This window comes from Manihot esculenta, chromosome 9 (genome assembly GCF_001659605.2).
Source record: "Manihot esculenta cultivar AM560-2 chromosome 9, M.esculenta_v8, whole genome shotgun sequence".
NCBI classification, from domain to species: domain Eukaryota; kingdom Viridiplantae; phylum Streptophyta; class Magnoliopsida; order Malpighiales; family Euphorbiaceae; genus Manihot; species Manihot esculenta.
The window spans coordinates 37,633,306-37,651,263 of record NC_035169.2 but is presented as its reverse complement, the minus strand read 5'-3'; the positions used below and the strand labels follow the sequence as shown (position 1 = coordinate 37,651,263).

The window sequence follows — 17,958 nt, the reverse complement described above, 5'->3', positions numbered from 1 at the left end:
TTTTGATTTCTTATTTTTATATAATAAATATAATTTATTATTTTCATCGTTATTAATCTTTTAATTTCTTATTTTTTAATATAATATATTGTTGATATTGTAATAAAGTTTTACTATATTTTATTATTAAAAAATTATTATATTTTTTATTTTAATAATAATATAATATTAAAAATATATTTATAAAAATTAGATAATTACCATATAAAAAGAGTTTAAATAATGAAAATAATCATTCTAATAAATATATATATATATATACAAAAATCCATAATAAAATATTATATAAAAGTTTTTTTCTATAATAGTTTTAGTTTATTAATTTTTTGAAATCATATCTAATATAATCTAATTAATAACTGTTATATATTTTTACTCTTCTAACATAAATAATTATATAAAATAAATATGTATAATCCATTAAAATTATTATAAAGAAAATTAATCCTGATAAAGTATAGTCAATTAAAGAATTAATAAAACTAATTGTATAAAATTTTATTCAATTTAAATAATTTATAAAAAAATAAATATAAATAATTAAAATATAATAAAAATAAAATAATATTTATAACATTTTAAATCAAACGTTACAAATTTTGAATAATTAAGTTACTAAATCTGAATTTTATAATTTATTATAATAATAATTGAGATCATTTTACTTTTCGCTTTCTATAAATATATAATTTTCATATATCCATTCTATATAAAATTTATTCGCATAATTTTTTTCATATAATTCTATTTACTTAATTTTTAATTGATTTATATTTTAAAATTTATTATTATTATTATTGTATTTAACATGAGATATTATAATTTTTATTGGTCAATTCAACCCTTTTAAATAAATAGAGTTGAATTAGAATTATTGTTTAAATTTTTTGATTTAAGCGATTCTATTTCTCCACTGCTGTTGCCCGCTATTATCACCGTTATTGACTAATATTGAAATTTAATAAATTTTATTTTTTAATAGATATACTTCAATAAATTTTATTTTTTAATACATATAGTTCATTGAACTAAATCTATTATTGTATATTAATAATATATGATAATAAGTATTAAAATTTTTAATTTTTTTATATAATTTATACTTAAATTAATATTTGACATCTTTATATTTTTTATTCTATAATTAAAAATCATGCATATTAATTAAATTTTTAATTTTTTCTATAATTATCTTTTTATTTTATAACAATAAATTTCATATAAAATATTTTAACACCTGCTCAAAGAGTGGACAAACCACCCGTTACTATTAATTTCCGGATGTTGGAAATGCTCTCCAACACCTATGGGTGGCACCGCTTTAGATGGGTGTTACACTTTCATTCTTTTTATTTCTGATATTGATATAAAAATAATTTACTCTTCTTTCTTGATGACTGATATAGTGATATTAGAATATTTTCTTCTTTTTTTTTTTTGTTTTTTAGTAATATGGCTGCTACATAGGCGATACTGAAATTTCAGGAGTGAAGGGAGCTGTTGATGCGATTGTTTTGCTGAAAATAGCCAGGTTTGAATTTTTGTATGCTGCATATTTTATTGGCATGTGTTTATTATGAGAGACTGAAAAACACAAAACCTAGAAAGAGGGGAGACTGTGGGAGCACTGAGAACGTGCTAATTCGAACCTGTTCACCAATCTGTACGCACATTGTTCAAGTTTTGATGAATATTTGAGTATCCTAACCCCATCATGTTGCCTTCATAGCTTCGTTTCTTCCCCATAGTTGTATGAACAGATGGTTCCATCCCCAGGAAATCCAGAGTCATTTTTTCGCCTCTTCCCATGTCTACTTCTTCTCTGAGAAGCATTTCCATTTTGTGAATTCAAATTGACAGAAGCCTCAAATAGTCGAGTTTGAGAAATGGCATAAGCATTTCTTGAATATCCTGGATCCAAATTCTGATCAAATGTCTATTTCTCCAACACATAAGCTATTCATGTCCGCAGCAGTTGGTTCCATATTGCTGCCAACTAAGGAAGAGCCTTCCTGGGCTGATCCAGATGAATTAATGCTGCTAGCAGAATATCCAGCAAATCCTCTCAGAAGAATTGGAGCAATTGAATTATCACTGAGCTTTGCACCCATTTCTGCAGCTTTCTGTAACAGAGCTGTAGCAGAAATAAAAGCAGAGCCCATTGCCATCGGAGAAACGTTTGAACAATGTGCTAAGCTAAATGCCAGTGAAGTTCTTGGATATAAGTTACTTGTCGCCGTTAACCCTGCTGAGTTCAAAGATAATGGCCTCAGCGAACTGTTTATGTTCTCATCAGAAATTGTCAGATTCATCATGGAGGTTTTATTTGAGCAGGAATTAGAGCTGGGCATTGATGAAGTGAACAGCTCTTGCACTTGGGTTTGCAGCATTCCTCTTGTGGCATCACATCAAGATTTTGGTTTGCTTTGTAATATCCTCTGCCAATGCATCACAAAAGGCTCTGTGTGTCAGTGTGTGACAAAGATATCCTTTCTGTGCAAAAGTTCATTGAAACGCTGCGGCAGCATATATCTTACTCTTACAATATTTGTTGCATCTCTCATATCAAAAGGTATTATTGCAGAATTAAATGCATGATAGTAGAAAATATTTAAAAAGTTAAATTGCACCTTGAGTTTCCAGGGCAAGTTGTGCCCTCTCCTGTGGAGCTGAAGATTCTGATCTATCCTTCATGACAAACCTCGCAAACATACCTATTTGTAGCCATTAAAGTCCTTGGAGAGTCCGCATCTGGCCTGTTCAGGATGCATCCAAAAAGAAAAAGAGGATGAATGTGGAATTTGGCAATTACTAGGTTTTATAGTAGGACTAGATAATTCAGCTGTAACTTACAAGTCCTCTGACTAATTATGTTCTTGCATGGAGACCATCTGTGGCCTCATTAACGACATGTTTGAATAATCTCCCATTGGATCCTTTTATCTTTCCCCCCTTATAGAATTGATGAATATTTCTGAAAGAAATCAGTCAAGTTGCCTCTATACCTACCAGTTTGGTTTATACCATCCGTTCTGAAGTATGGATGGTGAGCATTTCTTTGGAAATAAACATAATAACCAGTTATATAAAAGAAAAAAGGGTTTTCAAAATAGATCCCCTGTATTACAGCTCCAACTAACAGAAATAGATTTATTATAAGGCTACACTGAATTTTTAAACAAAGACAGAAATATATCTCAGTCTGCACACTGACATCGGAGGGGAAAAAATTGTGAGATGGGGCTTACATGACTTGGTTGTTAGTTAAAAGATGAAGATACAAGATCTTTACTGATAGCCCATTTGACAGATCTTTATGTTTATTGATGGGTGTCCAAACCACTAAATCAAACCACTAAAAATAACCTATCATATGAATTATGTATAAAGTAAATAGGATTGGATCCATAGGAATCAACAATAACAGTAAAAATGGGTTTGATGAAAAATGAAATCAAAATAAAGATAAGAAAATTAAATAAAGTAGTAATTAAAAACGAATAAAATCAATACAAATAAATTCTAGTTGAATCTTAAAATAAATCAATTTCAATTTTGAGAATTGATCATACAAACAAAAATACTTTTATTCATTCCAATAAATTAGTTTTAGTTACGAAGACGCTTCACATAACTAATCTCTTCTTAATTTTAAATTAATTATGAAACGTTCACTAATTAAACCTAGTCAATAAATAACACAAAGAATGTTTATAAGATTTAATTTATCAACCGCATTAAGAATAATAAAAACTCAATTCTAACTAATAAATGAAACCGCATGGTGAGTTCAAACTAGATCATATAATTTCTTAGTAGATTACACTAATTATTACTTGTTATTGAATAACTCAAACAATTACAAATTTCAAATATCCAAATTAACAATATATCACTTTGAAAATATGAGTAATGGGTTCTATTTGTCAAATAACAAAACAACAATAATATTAAGATTGGAAGAATAAAAGTTGAACAATGATGTTTAAATCTCACAGTTCATGGATAAACTAAAATTTTAACCTAATTTCAACTAGAAATAAAGAGTTTAGTCGCTCAAAAAAATACAAAAGAGAATAAGAGAAAATCAACGAGAAGAGATAGTGCCAAAATATGATGCGGCTGTTCAAAAAAATAGGATTAAATAGATGTTGAACCCTAGTAGTATCCTTTTAGAAATAGAAAATTTTCATTGCTTCAATTGAGCAATATTTTTTTTAATATATTTCATTCAGGAAAGGACTCCTTAATTTAAGGAAGATATGATGTCGTGCTTAAGGAGGAAAGAATCACATGATCTCTTATTTCAAATCTAAATTAATCTTTCGCTCACTGTTAGGTTTCTGTAGACTATTGATTTTTTCGATGGTTTGAGCAAACCATTGCTCTAACCTTTCAACTGAAATATGTTCAACTCAGCTCGAGAGTCCTGACAATTCTTATTTCTGTGAAGCATGATCATCTAGTAGGTTTATCCAAATCATTGGTCAAGTCAATTTCAGCTCTTTTTTATTTCTTTCCATCAAATTCATCTCTCTTTGCTTTTATGTGAAATATCATCAGAAAAATACTCAATTCAATGCTGAGAATAGTACGAAATATGTGTTGAATTTGTGTTCGATCAAATATCCCCACACCTAACTTTTTGCTTATTCTCAAAAATAACCTCTCAAAAACCAGCAAATATGAATTGTGTATAGGATGAATAGTATTGAATTCACAGGGAATTGATACTAAAATTTCCAAGTAATGACTAGGAAAATAAAAAATAAAAGTAAAAAGGGGTTTGATGAAGAATGAAATCAAAATAAAGAATAAGATAATTAAATAAAATAGTAATTAAAAGAGAATAAAATCAATACAAAAAAATTCTAATGGAAGATTATGATCCATTTCAATTTTGGAAATTAATCATAGAAACAAAAATACTTTTATTCATTTTAATAAATTAGTTTTAGTTATGAAAGACGTTCCACATAACCAATATCTCCTTAGATTTAAATGAATTAGAAAGTGTTTGCTAATTAACTTTAGTCAATAAATAACCTAAAAAACGTTTATGAAATTTAATTTATCAATCCCTTAAAAATTAGAGAGACTCAATTTTAACTAACAAACCAAATCGCGTGATGAGTTCAAACTAGATCATGCAATTTTTTAGTGGGTTACACTAATGGTTACTTGTTAAATAACCAAAGCAATTACGGATTTCAAGCATCCAAACTAACAATATATCACTTTAAAAATATGAATAATGGGCTCTATTGATCAAATAATAAAGCAATAATAATATTAAAATATGAAATTACATAAATATTAGAAGAATAAAATATGAACAATGATGTTTAGATCTCACAATTCATGGATAAATTGAAATTTCAACCTAATTTCAATTAGAAATAAAGAATTTAGCCACTAATGACTTGAAAGAAAATACAAATGAGAAGAACAAAAAGCCAACTGGAAGAGATGGTGCCAGAAAAATGATACGGCTATCCAGAAAAATAGGATTAAATAGATGCTGATAATAGTATGAAAAATACTTTGAAATTGTGTTCGACCATTTATGCTTCTTTAGTTCAAGTTCTTACGCTGTGAGTTTTCTTTTAAAAGCTTCAATAATCATTGTGCAACCCTGTCACAAATGAATTGCCGCTACGCTTATAGCTAGACAAAAAATTGAAGCATGTTTGCTTGCCTAGTGATAATATGCAAAATTATGCACCTTTAATATTATAAAATATTGAAATATTGAGTTTGATCTCGTTTAAAATATATTGATTCGTTTAAATTTTGTTATCTTTATAGGATTGGAGAATAATAAAAGAAAAATCCAATTTTAAATCCACATTCTGAGATCAAAGGTGGGCACGATCAAATTCATAGAAAGATAAGGGACAAAGTCATATTTGAACTCTAATTTCCAAACAAACTGTGTTATGGACTACGTTCATGGATATAAACATACTTGACGAACAGAGTTCAGTTTAAATTCAGAAATCAAACAGATAACTCTCATTTGTCAAGCTGTATTCGATTTTGATTTTTTATTTTAGCTACTTGTATTTAGGACTCTTAGCACTATAAAAATGGGCATTCTGATGTATCTGACATCTCATTTTATCTTTCATCTTCTATTTTTAGTCATGAACATATGTTGCTGATCAGACATAAATTAGCCACATTTTTATCATTTTTATTATGTTTAAATATGCATTTTTCTAGTTTAATTTATATTTTTATGATATTTTTGCAGAAAAGGAGAAAAATGGAAACTTGGAAAAATTTATAGAAAAAGCTGAAAAATCGATTTGGCCGAAGTGATTTGGCCAAATTACTTGCAGAAAGCTGAAACAGAAAACTGAAAGTGACTCACAGAAACGATTTGGACGAGTGATTTGCTCAAATCAACTGTCCAAATCACACTGACAGCGCGGGAAGAGAAGGAAATTCAAATTCTAAAAGTATTGGAGTCCTATCCTACTTTAAACACCACAAGACCAATCCTATGACAACTCCAAGAGCCACATTAAAGAAAATCTTTCACCAAATGAGTTTTACTCATGATAAAATACAAAGACCAAGAAAGGATTAAAAGACTATCAAGATACCGAGTTAAAATAGGATTCCAATTCAAAGAAGTATTAGGACTTCTCACCTATAAAAAGGGGGCAGCAACCAACCAGCAGATATCTTCACAATAAATTCAGATTTTCGGCAGCAACTTCCCTCCCCTTTTCTTCTTTCTCTTTTTGTATTTTTTTGTCCACCATGAGTGGCTAAGCATCTTCTTCTTTAGTTGAAGTTGGAAAGTGTAACGACCCCAAAATGGACCGTCACCGGCGCTAGGATTCAGGTCGGCTTAAGGCTGCCAGAACCCGTAGCAAGCCTGCTATACTCTCTATGTACCTGTAAACCTCATACATGATCATACATTTTCTGTGAAAATAAAACTCTTTTCTGAACCAAGGCTTAACCTGTGCATGCACTATCTCTGTACACTGTACTCATGTACTCTGTACTCTGTATCCCTGACTAGAGCTTGCTCTAGATGGGTTCACTCATACCTGTTAAGCCTGGTTTTCACATACAGGAAAACATACATATATATACAGATCATGTACAAAACATACATCACTAGGTCAAGCAACAACTATTACATCTCTTTACTATTACATGTCCACTCTAAGCTATTACAGATCTCTTTACTTTTCCTGTACTCTGCTGGACTGTCCCTGTACACTGTACACTGAACCTGCAAAACTGGGGTTAAGGGAGTGGGATGAGCTCTATAGCCCAGTGAGTAGAACAGTAAAACATCTCAGTAAAATATGATCTCATGGAATGCACCATATCACAGACAAGCCACATCAAGAGTAAACCTGTCACCACATAGTCCCAGTAACTCTGTGCCAGGGCGTAGAATCGAGCACCTGGTCTTCCTGTCATATATGTATATGTGTATATAACACCTGTGTACTTACCATTGCCAGGGCGTAGTCAAAGGCTCCTGGACTTTACTATATACCTGCCAGGGCGTAGTCAAAGGCTCCTGGACTTCTCTATACCTGCCAGGGCGTAGTCAAAGGCTCCTGGACTTCCTGTCTGAGACTATTGGATCATTCAGCATTCACTCACATCACCAAATAACGATGCAATGCAACATAGTCGTGAATACTAATGCAATCAACCTATGGCAGAAACATGATGCATGAGATATGCTAAAAGCAGTTTGTGGTTCAATTAAAAGTCATCAGTTTAGTTCCACTCACCTCTTGCTATCTGGACTGACTGACTCTGCAGGCTCTGAACCTCTGGAGCAGTACTCACTGCTGCTCTCTCTGGTTCCTCTGGTCTGTATAAACACATAAATAAAATCACTCTAGTGACCTACCCAAGAATCCCCTTAAGCTCACTTTAAAACTCATGCAAAGCATGCAAAAGAAAGCTGGACAGAACACTTTCGGCGGCAGGTTCGGCGGCCGAATGTCCTCTCCAGAGACGAAACTCAAGCACCTTCGGCGGCACCTTCGGCGGCCGAATCCCCCAAACAGAGCCGAACATGCAAAAACACTCGGGGGCAAGCTGTGGCAACCAAGCCACCATGCAAGAGGTTCGGCGGCCGAATGAACCTTCGGCTGCCGAACCTGAGTTCATCCAGAACTCAGCTTCAACGGCAAACCATCTTCTCCTTCCCTTCAACCACTCAAACCATATATACTCCAACTCCTCAACACACATATACTCACGTATATGCTCACAGGGGTTCAAAACTATCTACTAACCCCAAACAACAAATCAAACATAACACAGAAACAAGTATACATGCATAACTCATCAAAACCACCCTTTATCACCTAAACATGCATCTCTCTCCACAACTGCCATAAAATCTTCAGAAAACATAAACACATGTTCAAGAGCATCACTTACCTCCTATAACAAGAAGATGAACACTCTGAACAAGGGAAACGGATTAACTCTCCTCAAACGCTCAAACTCTCACAAACTTAGCTTTTTGCTGCAAAACAGTCAAACCCTCAAAATATTCTACATGAGCTGCTTAAACTCAGTAAATAAACCAGGGGAGACGTGGCTAAGCTTCTGGCAACAAGTTGGACATAACACCTGTCCAAAATGCTGACTAAGGGATACCAAACTGCTGGCTAAGCAACTCAGCTTCGGCTGCCGAATTGCATGCAAAACCATGCAACGTTCGGGGGCCGAACCTGGATTCGGAAGCCGCATATTGGGCACTTTCGGCGGCCGAACTTATCTTCGGCGGCCGAACTTGGCTAAAGTCTCCATACCCATTTTCTCTTCAACACTCAAAACGATAGACCTGTAAAACCATAAAACACATCATAACACGTAGAACACATAACTCCTACCCTTATATAGAATCCCAACGCCCCGGATTCCACCAGACAACAGGAATTCCGGTGCCGGATTCTAGCCGGGTATTACATTCTCCCCTCCTTAAGAACATTCGTCCTCGGATGTTCCTAACACAATAAAAACAAAACACATGAAACGGAGAAAAACTAACCTCAAAACAAATATGGATACTGCTGGAGCATAGACTCCCGCGTCTCCCAAGTGCACTCTTCTAGATTATGGTGGTTCCATAGAACTTTTACCATCGGAATCTCCTTGTTCCTTAGCTGTCTGATCTGCGTGTCTAGAATCCACACTGGCTGCTCTATATAGGTGAGATCCGTATGAATCTCCACCTCAGGCTCACTCAGAACCTGATTCGGATCTGACACAAACTATCGTAGCATAGAAACATGAAATACCGGGTGAATTCTCTCCATAGAAGCAGGTAAATCCAGCTTATACGACACATTTCCGATCCTCTGCAACACCTCAAAAGGTCCAATGTACCGTGGAGCCAATTTACCTTTCTTTCCAAAACAAACCACTCCTTTCATTGGAGACACTTTCAGCAATACCCAATTACCCTCCTGGAACTCTAACTGCTTTCTGCGAACGTCTGCATAACTTTTCTGTCTGCTCTGCGCTGTTCTGATTCTCTCTCTGATCATGGGCACCATTCTACTGGTAATGTCTACTAACTCTGGCCCTGCAAGAGCCTTCTCTCCTACCTCTTCCCAGCAAACAGGGGATCTGCACTTCCTCCCATACAAAGCTTCATAAGGAGCCATCCCGATGCTCGCATGATGGCTGTTATTGTAGGCAAACTCCACCAAAGGTAGATGCTGCCTCCAAGAACCGCCAAAGTCTAACACACATAGTCGAAGCATATCCTCTACGGTCTGGATGGTCCTTTCTGACTGTCCATTAGTCTGTGGGTGGAAAGCAGTACTAAAATCCAATCTCGTGCCCATCGCACTTTGTAGACTCCGCCAAAAGCGGGAGGTAAACTGAGGTCCTCTGTCTGACACTATAGACACTGGAACTCCATGTAATCGCACTATCTCATCTAGATAGACCTGTGCCAACTTATCCACAGAATAGTTACTCCGTACTGGAAGAAAATGAGCAGATTTCGTGAGTCTGTCCACAATCACCCATATCGAGTCTATCCTGTTGGATGCTACTGGTAAACCCACTATAAAATCCATAGCTATGTTCTCCCATTTCCACTCTGGAATCGGTAATGGGTTAAGCATTCCGGCTGGTTTCTGATGCTCTAATTTCACCCTTTGACACACCTCACAGGCTGTCACGAACTGCGCCACTTCTTTCTTCATGGCTGGCCACCAATAGACCCTTTTCAGATCCTGATACATCTTGGTGGCTCCTGGGTGAACACTATACCTCGCATTATGAGCTTCCCTCATAATGTCTTCCTTCACACTGCCCCTATCTGGTACACAAAGTCGACTCCCATAGCGAAGGATCCCTTTGCTGTCAAATCTGAACTCTACACTATTGCCTGACTCAACAGTCCTGGCAATTTTTATCAACTCAGGGTCTTCATGCTGTCTCTGAGCTATCTGCTCCAGAAACACAGGTGTCACTCTCATCTGTGCTATCAACGCACCTGTACCAGACAACTCGAGCTGTAATCCCTCGTCAAAGAGCTTGTACAGCTCCATCACAACTGGTCTCCGCTCTGCTGCTATATGGGATAAACTGCCTAGTGACTTCCGGCTTAGGGCGTCTGCGACAACATTCGCCTTACCCGGATGATACTGGATTTTACAATCATAATCACTGAGCAATTCGACCCACCTTCTCTGCCGCAAATTCAGCTCTCTCTGACTTAAGATGTACTGTAAACTCTTGTGATCGGTGAAGATCTCGCATTTAACCCCGTAGAGGTAATGCCGCCACATCTTAAGTGCAAAGATAACTGCTGCCATCTCTAGGTCATGGGTAGGGTAATTCAACTCGTGCTTCTTCAACTGTCTAGAAGCATAAGCTATTACTTTATCACTCTGCATCAATACACAACCCAATCCCACTCGAGATGCATCACAGAACACTGTGAACTCTTCATTACTGACAGGCAGAGCTAACACTGGTGCTGTTGTCAATCTCCTCTTGAGCTCCTCAAAGCTCTCTTCACACTGGTCTGACCAGATAAACTTCTGGTTCTTCTGAGTCAATTTGGTCATAGGAGCTGCTATCTTTGAGAAGTTCTGAACGAACCTCCTGTAGTAACCTGCCAGTCCCAGAAAGCTTTTAATCTCAGTCACTGTCGTGGGTCTGGGCCAGTTAGCTACAGCCTCTATCTTCTTGGGATCGACCTCAATACCCTCTGCTGATACCACATGTCCCAAGAAGGCAATGCTCCGTAACCAAAACTCACACTTTGAGAACTTGGCATATAAACCATGCTCTCTCAGTGTCTGCAAAACTATCCGCAGATGATGGGCATGCTCCTCTGCATCTCTGGAATACACTAAGATATCATCGATAAACACAATGACAAAGTGATCCAGAAACTCACTGAATACCCTGTTCATGAGATCCATAAATGCTGCAGGGGCATTAGTCAACCCGAACGGCATCACTAAGAACTCATAATGCCCATATCTGGTTCGGAAAGCTGTCTTAGGCACATCTGCCTCTCTGACTCTCAACTGATGATACCCAGATCTCAGATCTATTTTCGAGAAACAACCTGCTCCAGCTAGCTGGTCAAATAGATCATCAATCCGAGGTAAGGGATACCTATTCTTGATAGTGACCTTGTGTAACTGTCTGTAGTCGATACAAAGTCTAAGGGATCCATCCTTCTTTCTGACAAAGAGCACTGGAGCACCCCAAGGTGAGGTACTAGGGCGGATGAAACCCTTATCTACCAAGTCCTGCAACTGTTCTTTCAACTCTGTTAACTCAGCTGGCGCCATCCTGTAGGGAGGAATAGAGATAGGTCTGGTACCTGGCAGTAATTCAATTTCAAACCCTATCTCCCTATCAGGTGGTAGTCCTGGCAAATCGTCTGGGAACACATCAAGAAACTCTCGGACTACTGGTACTGTGGCTGGTTCCCTCACCTGACTGTCTAGCTCTCTCACATGAGCTAGAAACCCCTGACAACCCCTCCTAAGCAAACGACGAGCCTGAAGGGCTGAAATCATACCTCTGGGTGTACCTCTCCTGTCTCCTCTGAAGACACACTCTGACCCATCCTGGTCTCTGAGACTCACTAACTTCTCTCGACAGTCCAACGTAGCACTATATGTAGATAACCAATCCATCCCTAGAATGACATCAAAATCTGTCAAGTCTAGAACCACAAGGTCAGCTGGAAGGCATCTACCCTCTATAAACACTGGACTGAAATGACAGACTGACACTGCCACTGATGGGTCACATCTAGGTCCACTGACCCAGAGAGGATACTCTAACTCAGAATTGATCAAACCCAATCGCTCTATGGCTCTCGAAGCAATAAAGGAATGAGAAGCACCGGGGTCCATCAAAGCATACACATCTGAACACCCAATGATGAGATTACCTGACACCACTGTGTTCGACGTGTTAGCCTCCTCCTGTGTCACTGTGAAAATCCGTGCTGGGGCTATCGGATTTCCACCTCGGGAACCTGCTGCTGAAGTAGAGGCTACCCCTCGCCCTCTACCTCTGCCACTAGTCTGAGGCATGACTGGAGCTGCTGGCCGTACAACTGGCTGTACCACACTGCCTGAACTCATCTGCTGGGATGGTGCAAAAGTCATCTGCGAACAATCCCGAGCAATATGCCCTTCCTGTCCACATCGAAAACAAGCTGTAGATCCCAACCGACAAACTCCTCCATGTGGTTTTCCGCATCGTTTGCAGACTGGAGCTGTGCCAGAGCTTGAGCCACTACCTATTCCCAGACCTGACTTGACTTTAGTCCAGAACTTACTCTTTGTTCCTTTTGCTCTATCCCATCTTTTACTGCTTGGTGTGGGGGCTTTCGAACCCGACGCCTGTGCCTTTGACTGTTTCTGAATATTGGCACTAGCTTCCATTTTCCTGGCTGCGTCTACTATGGTATGGAAACTCTCCTTTTCTGCTGGAAGAATCAAGGAAGCATACCTGGGATGCAGTCTCATAGTATATCTCCTTGCTTTCTTCTGATCAGTATCATAGGCTTGACCCACATACTGAAGCAGATCCAGGAACTTATCTGTGAATTCATCAACACTCATTTCATCTGTCTGTCTCAACTGTTCGAATTCAATTACTTTCATCTCCCTCGAACTGTCAGGAAAAGCCCACCTTGCAAACTCATTGGCGAACTCTCCCCATGACATGCTGTCCATTCTAGGCTCCACATAATGCTTAAACCATTCTCTGGCTTTCTTGCATTTTACTGTGAACCCTGCCATCTCAATGGCTCTCCTATCATCTGCTCCCAATTCACTGGTTATCATCCTAACTGCTCTGAGGTAATCAAATGGATCATCTCCCGTGTTGTATTTAGGAGCATCCAATTTCAAGTACTCCGTCATTTGGACTTTACCTCCAGATGAGCTAGGTTCATGTCTGTCAACAACAGGGGCTACTGGTTCTGGTGGTAGTACTGGTTCATTTGGTTCTAGGTGTGCTGCACTTGGATGGATAGGGGAAGAGGGATACATAGGATATGGTGGATAGTAAGGATAAGGCATATAAGGCATATAAGGAGGATATGGCACAAAACTCGAGTACTCCGACATACCTCCCATCGGATACTCTGGATAGCCAAAACCTGAGGTCTGAGCACCTCCCTGCGACTCTCCCATACCTTCCTCAAAACTGCCTATACCCATGCTGTCATCTCTAGACTGATCAATCTCCATAGCTTCCCTCCTTTCCTCAGATCTTTCTCCCCTAACTGTTCCTCTTCTGCTCTCGTCGACAGACCTTCTAGGGTCTATTGACTTACCTTCCCTGCTAGATCTCTGAGACCTTGCCCTTGGCAATGCAGGAGGACGAGCAGCTGGTCTCTCATTCTCTGGTGGGACTCCAGTCAATCGAGCTGATCGACGAGTTCCTCGCATCTTTACTCTGGAAACACAACATATAACATACCACTTTAGCACATAAACATCACATATCAAACATACACATACAACACTCATGGCATATCATAGCAGATAGGACTCAAGACCCTATCCTAGTGGACATGCTTTCCTATTGTGCTTGACCACATCTAACCTGTCTGAGCCCAATACTGTCTCTATAGGTCCGATCATGTGAACCTAGGGCTCTGATACCAATCTGTAACGACCCCAAAATGGACCGTCACCGGCGCTAGGATTCAGGTCGGCTTAAGGCTGCCAGAACCCGTAGCAAGCCTGCTATACTCTCTATGTACCTGTAAACCTCATACATGATCATACATTTTCTGTGAAAATAAAACTCTTTTCTGAACCAAGGCTTAACCTGTGCATGCACTATCTCTGTACACTGTACTCATGTACTCTGTACTCTGTATCCCTGACTAGAGCTTGCTCTAGATGGGTTCACTCATACCTGTTAAGCCTGGTTTTCACATACAGGAAAACATACATATATATACAGATCATGTACAAAACATACATCACTAGGTCAAGCAACAACTATTACATCTCTTTACTATTACATGTCCACTCTAAGCTATTACAGATCTCTTTACTTTTCCTGTACTCTGCTGGACTGTCCCTGTACACTGTACACTGAACCTGCAAAACTGGGGTTAAGGGAGTGGGATGAGCTCTATAGCCCAGTGAGTAGAACAGTAAAACATCTCAGTAAAATATGATCTCATGGAATGCACCATATCACAGACAAGCCACATCAAGAGTAAACCTGTCACCACATAGTCCCAGTAACTCTGTGCCAGGGCGTAGAATCGAGCACCTGGTCTTCCTGTCATATATGTATATGTGTATATAACACCTGTGTACTTACCATTGCCAGGGCGTAGTCAAAGGCTCCTGGACTTTACTATATACCTGCCAGGGCGTAGTCAAAGGCTCCTGGACTTCTCTATACCTGCCAGGGCGTAGTCAAAGGCTCCTGGACTTCCTGTCTGAGACTATTGGATCATTCAGCATTCACTCACATCACCAAATAACGATGCAATGCAACATAGTCGTGAATACTAATGCAATCAACCTATGGCAGAAACATGATGCATGAGATATGCTAAAAGCAGTTTGTGGTTCAATTAAAAGTCATCAGTTTAGTTCCACTCACCTCTTGCTATCTGGACTGACTGACTCTGCAGGCTCTGAACCTCTGGAGCAGTACTCACTGCTGCTCTCTCTGGTTCCTCTGGTCTGTATAAACACATAAATAAAATCACTCTAGTGACCTACCCAAGAATCCCCTTAAGCTCACTTTAAAACTCATGCAAAGCATGCAAAAGAAAGCTGGACAGAACACTTTCGGCGGCAGGTTCGGCGGCCGAATGTCCTCTCCAGAGACGAAACTCAAGCACCTTCGGCGGCACCTTCGGCGGCCGAATCCCCCAAACAGAGCCGAACATGCAAAAACACTCGGGGGCAAGCTGTGGCAACCAAGCCACCATGCAAGAGGTTCGGCGGCCGAATGAACCTTCGGCTGCCGAACCTGAGTTCATCCAGAACTCAGCTTCAACGGCAAACCATCTTCTCCTTCCCTTCAACCACTCAAACCATATATACTCCAACTCCTCAACACACATATACTCACGTATATGCTCACAGGGGTTCAAAACTATCTACTAACCCCAAACAACAAATCAAACATAACACAGAAACAAGTATACATGCATAACTCATCAAAACCACCCTTTATCACCTAAACATGCATCTCTCTCCACAACTGCCATAAAATCTTCAGAAAACATAAACACATGTTCAAGAGCATCACTTACCTCCTATAACAAGAAGATGAACACTCTGAACAAGGGAAACGGATTAACTCTCCTCAAACGCTCAAACTCTCACAAACTTAGCTTTTTGCTGCAAAACAGTCAAACCCTCAAAATATTCTGCATGAGCTGCTTAAACTCAGTAAATAAACCAGGGGAGACGTGGCTAAGCTTCTGGCAACAAGTTGGACATAACACCTGTCCAAAATGCTGACTAAGGGATACCAAACTGCTGGCTAAGCAACTCAGCTTCGGCTGCCGAATCGCATGCAAAACCATGCAACGTTCGGGGGCCGAACCTGGATTCGGAAGCCGCATATTGGGCACTTTCGGCGGCCGAACTTGGCTAAAGTCTCCATACCCATTTTCTCTTCAACACTCAAAACGATAGACCTGTAAAACCATAAAACACATCATAACACGTAGAACACATAACTCCTACCCTTATATAGAATCCCAACGCCCCGGATTCCACCAGACAACAGGAATTCCGGTGCCGGATTCTAGCCGGGTATTACAGAAAGTTTCAGTTTTGCTATGAATTGGAAGATTTAAAACTCCATTGTTAAACTTTTATTTTTTAATATTTATGCAACTTGTTCTTTATATCTATTATTGCCTTGCTGTCTGTTGCTTTTAATTGCATGAGTGATATATTGTTAGTTTAAATAATTTGGGTCTGTAATTGCTTAGATTATTTGAACACAAGTACAATTGGTTGCATGATCTAAACTTGACCACATGGTTGGCAAGGTTAGAATTAGGTTTCTCTAAGTCTTAATGCAGTTAACAGTTGAAAAGTAAAAAACCCCAAGAACCTTCTTTGACAACTTGTTAACTAGTATTTGATTAGCGAATATTTTCTAATCAAACTAAAACTAGGGATAAATTTAGTTGTGAGAAGCGTCTTTCACAACCTAAACTAATTTATTGAAATAAATAGGAGTATCAAAGAATCAATGATCAATTATAAAACTGAAATAGAACTATGCTTCAACTAGAGTCCTTTTCCCATTGAATTGCTCATCTTTTTAATTATTACTTTCTCTTACTACTTAGTTTTAATTTTTAGTTCACTATCATCAAAACAACCCCCTCTTTATTTTACTTTTGTTATTTATTTTCCCAAGTCATTATTAGGAAGATCCTTAGTGTCAAATCCATGTGATTCGACTCTATTGCCACTATCTACAAATTATTTTGTTGATTGATAATAGGTTTATTTTTTACGGTTTCAACAATTGCTATCAGTTGCTAAATTTCTTCTTTTCCGTTAAAGAATAACTAAAGTTCTAGTTTAATCGGTTGTGAAATTTATGTAATTTTATAGTTTTCTCAATTATTGGTATTTATATTATTTCTGTGTTTATTACTTAATATCATTCCGCGAGTTATTGCATTAAGGCATTATTGCTCAATTGATAGAATGGTATATTACTATTTAGGTTAATTAAATTCGTAATTATTTAATTAAATTGAAATAAGTAGTGAATTAAGTTGCATAAGATCTTCCTAAGAAATAGTATGATCTAACTTAAATGAACCGAGCATCTCGCATTTGTTAGTTAGAATCAGGTCCTTTTAATTTTTAATGCAATGATTGGATTAAATTCTAGAAGCGTGTCTCCTACGGTTATCCGAGAGTTAGAACTAGTTAAGGAGCGTCTCTGAACTAGTTAACGAGCGTCTCTTAACTAGTTTAAAATTAAAAAAAGATTAGATACCTGAAGCGTCTTCGATATCTATAACTGGTTTATCAATAATTAAATTGAGATTATTTTGTATCTATGATCAACTCATAAAAATTGGAATTAAAATTATTTTTTTAACTGAATGCGTCTATTTTGATTTTCTCTTGTAAATTTAAATTATTTATTCTTTTAAATTGATTTTATTTATTTCTCTACATTCAAAACTCTCCATTTTATTTTATTTTAGTTCATTCAATAGAATTAATCTATTTACTGGTCTCTGTCGGATCAACTCTATTTACTATTATCACAAGTTTTAATTTAAAACAGAAATTTATTTTTAGTGATTTCGACGACATCGCCTAAATTCCCCGGAAGATTCCTTTTCCTTTTTATGCTTGGTAAAGGTGGTAGGAATTGAGCCCTCTGAACCGTTTTCAGTAGGATTGGGAATGCCATTAGAAGCCTGGGAGATGATGG

The 17,958-nt window shown here is 37.7% G+C and overlaps 1 pseudogene; it reads right to left on the bottom strand.

Moving 5' to 3' along the window:
* Positions 1–1,653: 1,653 nt before the first annotated feature.
* LOC110623346 lies at positions 1,654–2,728 on the bottom strand (annotated as a pseudogene).
* Positions 2,729–17,958: the final 15,230 nt, after the last annotated feature.